The 8,040-nt window shown below is 44.7% G+C and overlaps 1 long non-coding RNA gene across 1 annotated transcript; it reads right to left on the bottom strand.

Annotated features, from left to right (window-relative positions):
• Positions 1 to 238: 238 nt before the first annotated feature.
• On the bottom strand, positions 239 to 7,702 carry LOC148778176 (uncharacterized). The gene is made up of 3 exons (XR_016037319.1): positions 7,594 to 7,702; positions 5,767 to 6,588; positions 239 to 418 (listed from the first exon to the last, which is right to left on the bottom strand). It is a non-coding gene; the product is annotated as an uncharacterized LOC148778176 (long non-coding RNA).
• Between the last annotated feature and the right edge of the window lie 338 nt (positions 7,703 to 8,040).

Here is an 8,040-nt window from a genome sequence, read left to right as displayed (position 1 = left end):
GAATACATGGGGTGCCTATCTGTTTAGGAAAGGTTTGACTGCCTCGTGCTATTGTTCTCTGCTCATTCAGCTCACCCACATATTGAACAGACCAGGGTTCCAGAGCAGTGTTTGTGGCACACAGTTTGATCCAACTCTTGGAGTTTTCCTCATGCCACTGACCTGTGGTTATATTCCAAAAACAGAGCATGGTGAAGTTCAAGTCGTAGGGCAGGGATCATGATGATCCAAAGGGAACATAAGTATTGTGTTCAGTGATACAGAAGCTGAGTTTGAGGAGAGACAGGCAGGCCCTCCGATAGTGATGGTCTGAACCAACTCCTCACTTCCTCAGCATCTCGTCCTACCCGGGTCTTGTGAGTCAGAGACTTGGGGAACCCGTACAGCATCCATCTCTTCAGTTGAGCTGTTGGTCTACCTGGATGGAGGGTGAAATGGGGATGACAACAGGCCACTGGGCATTTGTTCATGTTAAGGTAAGAGATGCAAAACTGGAACAACTATTTATGAAAGCTAATCTTCCCCTCACCCCACGCGGTCCTCCCACTACAGTGATTCATGATACCTGGGGCGTGAGACTCAGCAAAGGCTTTAGGGAAATCTATTTTCCCGTTGCTGTGGGGCCTGACATTCTGTGGGGGAAAGAAAAACGTGCCAAATTTCTTCATTTAAATGTGATGAAACCAAAAAAGCTCACAAAGATATCTGACATGAGGTCAAAAGGGATGAATTTTGCCATGCTACAGAAGTATATAACAGGTATAGTTCATTGACTGACACGGCGCCAGGCATTTCACACATATTATGATACTTTCTTTCATCATAATCATTCAAGGTAACACCACTGTTGTAGAGTTACATAAAATAATTTATTAGACAAAAAATTTAAAAAAAAACACTTTATCAAAGCAAGTTAGATATTGCTTTGCATTTTGTCGGTCAGTTCTGTTCAGTTCAGTCGCTCAGTTGTGTCCGACTCTCTGCGACCCCATGAATCACAGCACGCCAGGCCTCCCTGTCCATCACCAACTCCCGGAGTACACTCAAACTCATGTCCACAGAGTCGGTGATGCCATCCAACCATCTCATTCTCCGTTGTCCCCTTCTCCTCCCGCCCCCAACCTTTCCCAGCATCAGAGTCTTTTCCAGTGAGTCAACTCGTCGCATGAGGTGGCCAAAGTATCGCAGTTTCAGCTTTAGCATCAGTCCCTCCAATGAACATCCAGGATTGATCTCCTTTAGAATGGACTGGTTGGATCTCCTTGCAGTATAAGGGACTCTCAAGAGTCTTCTCCAACACCACAGTTCAAAAGCATCAATTCTTCGGCGATCAGCTTTCTTCACAGTCCAACTCTCACATCCATACATGACCACGGGAAAAACCATTGCCTTGACTAGATGGACTTTTGTTGGCAAAGTAATGTCTCTGCTTTTTAATATACTATCAAGGTTGGTCATAACTTTCCTTCCAAGGAGCAAGCGTCTTTTAATTTCATGGCTGCAATCAGCATCTGCAGTGATTTTGAAGCCCAAAAAAATAAAGTCTGACACTGTTTCCACTGTTTTTCCATCTATTTCCCATGAAGTGATGGGACCAGATGCCATGATCTTTGTTTTATGAATGTTGAGCTTCAAGCCAACCTTTTCACTCTCCTCTTTCACTTTCATCAAGACGCTTTTGAGTTCCTCTTCACTTTCTGCCATAAGGGTAGTGTCATCTGCATATCTGAGGTTATTGATATTTCTCCCAGCAATCTTGATTCCAGCTTGTGCTTCTTCCAGCCCAGCGTTCCTCATGATGTACTCTGCATATAAGTTAAATAAGCAAGGTGACAATATACAGCCTTGACGTACACCTTTTCCTATTTGGAACCAGTCTGTTGTTCCATGTCCAGTTCTAACTGTTGCTGCCTGACCTGCATACAGGTTTCTCAAGAGGCAGGTCAGGTGGTCTGGGATTCCCATCTCTTTCAGAATGTTCCACAGTTTATTGTGATCCACACAGTCAAAGGCTTTGGCATAGTCAATGAAGCAGAAATAGATGTTTTTCTGAAACTCTCTTGCTTTCTCCATGATCCAGCGGATGTTGGCAATTTGATCTCTGGTGCCTCTGCCTTTTCTAAAACCTGCTTGAACATCTGGGAGTTCACGGTTTACATACTGCTGAAGCCTGGCTTGGAGAATTTTGAGCATGACTTTACTACCGTGTGAGATGAGTGCAATTGTGCGGTAGTTTGAGCATTCTTTGGCATTGCCTTTCTTTGGGGTTGGAATGAAGACTGACCTCTTCCAGTCCTGTGGCCACTGCTGAGTTTTCCAAAGTTGCTGGCATATTGAGTGCAGCACTTTCACAGCATCATCTTTCAGGATTTGAAATAGCTCAACTGGAATTCCATCACCTCCACTAGCTTTGTTAGTAGTGATGCTTTCTAAGGCCCACTTGACTTCACATTCCAAGATGTCTGGCTCTAGGTCAGTGATCACGTTATCGTGACTATCTTGGTCGTGAAGATCTTTTTTGTACAGTTCTTCTGTGTATTCCTGCCACCTCTTCTTAATATCTTCTGCTTCTGTTAGGTCCATACCATTTCTGTCCATTATCGAGCCCATCTTTGCATGAAATGTTCCCTTGGAATCTCTAATTTTCTTGAAGAGGTCTCTTGTTTTTCCTATTCTGTTGTTTTTCTCTATTTCTTTGCATTGATCACTGAGGAAGTCTTTCTTATCTCTCCTTGCTATTCTTTGGAACTCTGCATTCAGATGCTTATATCTTTCCTTTTCTCCTTTGCTTTTCACCTCTCTTCTTTTCAGCTATTTGTAAGGCCTCCTCAGACAGCCATTTCGCTCTTTTGCATTTCTTTTCCATGGGGATGGTCTTGGTCCCTGTCTCCTCTACAATGTCACGAACCTCCATCCAGAGTTCATCAGGCACTCTGTCAATCAGATCTAGTCCCTTGTCGGTAGGACAAACCTATTGTTTTTATCCTGCCTTGACCCCATTTCATACTCCTCTTTTTCTCTGTGACCTGACTTTATTCCTAGAGCCCTACCTTTTTTCAACTAAACCATTTCTATGCACTGAGCAAAAGCAGAAGTGAAGGCTGGGCCCTTCTAAATGCTTCCTGAGTGCTTATGTGTTTCAGGACACCAGACACCATCTGGAGGAAAGAGCAGCCTGTCTGTTAGAATGTGTGCTGAGCTATGCTGCTTGAGTCGTGTCTGACTCTCTGTGATCCTCTAGCCCTCCAGCCTCCTCTGTTCATGGAATTTCCCAGGCAAGAATAGTGGAGTGGGTTGCCATTTCTTCCTGCAGGGAATCTTCCTGACCCAGGGATCAAAACCGTGTCTCTTTAAAAAAAAAAAAACAAACATGTCTCTTGCGTGTCCTACATTAGCAGGCGGGTTCTTCACCACTAGCGCCCCTGAGAATCCATCTGTTAGAATGGGCAGCTGCTTTCCCAGCCCACTGAAGTTAGCAGGATGTCCCAGGACAGGAAGGGACCACTTCCCTTCTACTCAAGGATCTTTTCTCTCAGTGACTGTGCTCTATTGGGCCAAACTCTCCTGAAATTGAATGTTCTTGCTAACTTTCTGGTTTCTTGTTAGGTTGAGTATTTATAAAATTTTCTAACAAATATCTTTGTTGAAGTTTGCATTTATAGCAATACGAGTTATTTTTCAAAAAGTGGTAGCTTGGAGAAGACTGATCCCATCAATGAGCAAATAGGGTGAATTTAGCTTGCACTCAAAACCAGACTTGAATTTAAAATTAGGGCTCTCACTTTCCTCAGGGTGGATAGTCAGGTGCCACAGGCATGTGTCCCCAGGGAATGTGTCTCTGCTGTAAACTAGAGAAGAGTTAAATGGGGTCAGATGGGCCTAGTCCTTCAATTCTAGAGTCTTCCCATAGTTCTCTGCTTTAGTCACTGGAGTGGAAACACCCTTCTTCTTCTGCTCTGTCCTACTTCTGTGTTTGGGGTAAAAGGTATACAGCTCAGTGTGCTCTGTCCCCAAGCTGATCATTGTAAGAATCACCTGGGAGAGTTAGTCCCAAACAAGTGCACAGTCCTCCCCTGTAGCAAGTGTGACTCAGCGAGTTGAGGTGGGACCTGGAGTCTCTGTTAAAGGTGCTCAGGTGTGCACTTAGCTTTACCCGTTGGTTTCACTGACCTCCCTCATGATTCGAGGGGATGATTATTTCATTTGTGGTACTTCTAGTGTTCAAAATTGACTGGTGCCAAAAAGATAACTCTCTGCTGCTTTGCAGATGAGGAAACTGAGGCACACAGAGGGTCTCTAACAGGCCGAGATCCCCTTGCTGTAAGTGCTGGAGCCACATCCGGGTAAGGACCCTTCTACTCCGAAACCCCATCCCACATTTTCCAGTTCACTCTTGTCTCAGATTCTTCCAAGTAGCTGTTTCCTTCACCTATACTGCATTTCTACCAAAAACTTCCCAAATGTATTAATAATCTCTCACTTGATACTTTTTTCACAACAGATATTGTGCAGAAAATTCTATCATCACCCCGTGATGCATATTGGTGACTTATTAAGAAGCTGAATATGGGTGTGGGTAACTTTGTTACTCTTCCCTCTTTCCTTCATCAGTTTGTGTTCTGTTTACTTACACCAGTATAGTGTCTTAATTGCTGCAGTTTTAACCTGAGTTTTGAAATCTAGTAGAGTAAATCCTCCAGCTTAATTATCCTTCAGTGTGTCTTGGCTGAGATACTTTGATTTCCACTTACATATTATAATTAGCCTGCAAAATATACCTCCCTCCAAATGCCAGCTGCAATACTATTCAGAATAACAAGGATTTGACATTGTAAAAATATTGTCTTCCAATCTATGCTGCTGCTGCTGCTGCTAAGTCACTTCAGTCGTGTCCGACTCTGTGTGACCCCATAGACGGAAGCCCACCAGGCTCCCCTGTCCCTGGGATTCTCCAGGCAAGAACAATGGAGTGGGGTGCCATTTCCTTCTCCAATCTATGACTATAACGTATATTCTATTTATGTTCAGTTCAGTTCAGTTCAGTCGCTCAGTTGTGTCCGACTCTCCGCGACCCCATGAATTACAGCACGTCAGGCCTCCCTGTCCATCACCAACTCCCGGAGTTCACTCAAACTCATGTCCACAGAGTCGGTGATGCCATCCATCCATCTCATTCTCCGTCGTCCCCTTTATGTAGGTCTTCTTTAATTTCTCTCAGCAATAGTTTTCAGGAGTCATCACTATCTGTATTCTTAAGCATTAAATGATCATGGATGTTTATCTCTATTATGTTTTATTGAATTTCATTTCCTAACACTGCTGGTATAGAGAAATGTGGTAGATTTTTATATGAATCCTCTTGACTGCACCATTTAAAAATACACAACTAAATGCATTTTGATAGATGTACACACTATGGAAGCCACAGCCACAATCAAGATGCAGGGTGTTTCCATTGGTCACAACTATCCTTCCCCTTTGCAGCCCATCACTCCTTCAACTCTTAGCCCCAAGCAACCACTGCCAGTTTAGATGAATTTGCCTTTTTAACAAATTTATAAAATGGAACAGCATACATACTCTTTCTTGTCTGCAAATTAAGCACTCAACAAGTGGTGATGTGTATAAAACCTCAAAATTGTAAATGCAGAAGAATATTATTACCATCTCTGCTTCAGAAATGAGCCCCATTATCCTGGCCCCTGATAAGAATGAAGATCTTAATTCTTCTCCAAACACCATTTATGCACTTTATGGCACACTTACTTGGAGGACATCCACGTGTGGGCACTTCCAAGTTGCAGGCTGGGGGTCTAGGGCAGAGCCTCAAGGTCCCATCGTCGTCCTCCTGCGATTGGTGCTCCCAACAGTATAAACCTCCTCCTCCTCCTGGGATTGGTGCTCCCAGAGTATAAACCTCCTCCTCCTCCCGGGATTGGTGCTCCCTGCAGTATAATCCTAATCCTCCTCCTGGGATTGGTGCTCCCAGCAGTATAAACCTCCTCCTCCTCCCGGGATTGGTGCTCCCAGCATATAAACCTCCTCCTCCTCCAGGGATTGGTGCTCCCAGCATATAAACTTCCTCCTCCTCCTGGGATTGGTGCTCCCTGCAGTATAAACCTCCGCCTCCTCCTGGGATTGGTGCTCCCAGCAGTATAAACCTCTTTCTCCTCCTGGGATTGGTGCTTCCAGCGTATATACCTCCTCCGCCCCCGGGATTGGTGCTCCCAGCAGTATAAACCTCATCCTCCTCCTGGCATACGTGCTCCCAGCAGTATCAACCGACTGGATCCATCGTGTGGATCTCCTTGGCAGGTGCACAAGTTCACTGTGAACCAAGTTACTCAGCTGGTCCTTCCTGCTCAGCTCAGGTTGCTCCTTGAGAACTTAGGTGATGCTTTTCATTCCTTACTTCTGATTGAATTTTCCAAACTCAACTTGTCCTTATGCTCACCTCCCTTGGCAAACAGCTCCTCGACCATTACCTTGCTTTTCTTTGGGTTTTCTCATCCTCTGAACCTGTTGCTTCCTTTCTTCCATCCCCTCTCTCCTTTCTGTGTTTCCAGTGTGTGGGCCCAGTTGAGGCTCCTATAGGAGACACACAGATAAGGAACCAAGGTCAGGTCTTGGCTGCAGATCCCAGGGAACATTTAACATGCATCTCAGTCTCTCATGCACTCAGAAAAAACTCAGCAGGAAAGGAATTTGGAGAATTTGAATAACCTTATCTTACAGATGGGGATACTGAGGCCCAGAGAGAGATGGAGATTTCGCCTAAATTCCCACACCCTGATGCAGCATAGCTGCCACACAAACCTTGACCACAAGTTTCTGTATCCAAAAGCACCAGGAACCCATGGCTAAAGTTCAGGGGACATTTGATCAAACATACTTATTTCCCTTCTTAAAATAAAAATACCTGACGACATGTCCCCAAAAGAATTTCATCTCTTTTCAAGAGTCCTATATTTATACTTGGCATTCCTTTCTTTCTCCAGGGTATCTTCCTGACCCAGGGATTGAACTCAGGTCTCCTGCATAGCAGGCGGATCCTTTACCATCTGAGTCACCAGGGAAGCCCAATCTCTTTCCAATAGTCCTAAATTTATACTGTTTTCCACCTTGGTGGACACAATGGGACCAAGGAATGCTTGAATATTAAATACATCACAGTCTTTATTTAAAAATTAGATGTGATTCTCTAAAACATCTGGCTCCTGTGCTAGAGGCCATATTTTTGAGAGCCAGGTACTCTCTGTGCCTTAGTCAACCTGCCTCCCCAGAGCCTCTTCAAAGCCTGCCACAGAGAACATTCAGTAAATGCTTGTCAAGCAGACCAATACCAGTTACCAGGAATCACTAACTCTTACTGATGTCTTCTACTCCCTACCCTATTTCCATCAATCCTGCCCTGTGTCTACGTGAAAACAATGAAAGCACAGCCCTGGCAACAGAAGTCCAAGATGCAAATTCCAGCTCCACCAAAATACCAAGTCTGCTTTACATGATGATTTCATTGCCCTCTTTGAGCACATGGATCTCATGTATAGTGGAGAAGGATGGATCATGTAAAGTCGAGAAAGTGGTACTAACCTTGGATGATTGACTGTGATATCATACAGGAGACAGGCCCCAATCCCTCGGTGCTGGCTGCACAGTATAGAAAATCTACAGCAGAGACACTACAGGGCATGTTAGAAACTTGGGGATACGGCTTGAGAAACTGCATTTCAGACAAAACTTCCAGGGAGATTCTCATGAAGGAAAAGCCCCAACATTAAACAAATGGCCCAGAATGAAGACCTTGAAATCCTAGCAGCAACCAGCATGACTCAGCTTAAGTAAAGCAAGTCCCTTGTCAAGGTGGCTTCTCAAGGAGAAATGTCTCCTTTGCAGGATGGTGCCCGACCCTGCCCAGTCCCACTCTCTTCCAGGACAGAACTGGGCAGCAGTGGCCAGTGGTACGTGATGAGACCTCAGGAAGTGAGCATGACTGGGGACCTATCCCTCCAAGTCCACAGGTAAACACAAAGCTGGTAG

Source organism: Moschus berezovskii, chromosome 4, assembly GCF_049115385.1.
Source record: "Moschus berezovskii isolate FMDL1 chromosome 4, NW_MosBer_1.0, whole genome shotgun sequence".
Classification (NCBI taxonomy): Eukaryota; Metazoa; Chordata; class Mammalia; order Artiodactyla; family Moschidae; genus Moschus; species Moschus berezovskii.
The sequence above is the reverse complement of the archived record's forward strand: the minus strand, read 5'-3'. Positions and strand labels throughout refer to the sequence as shown.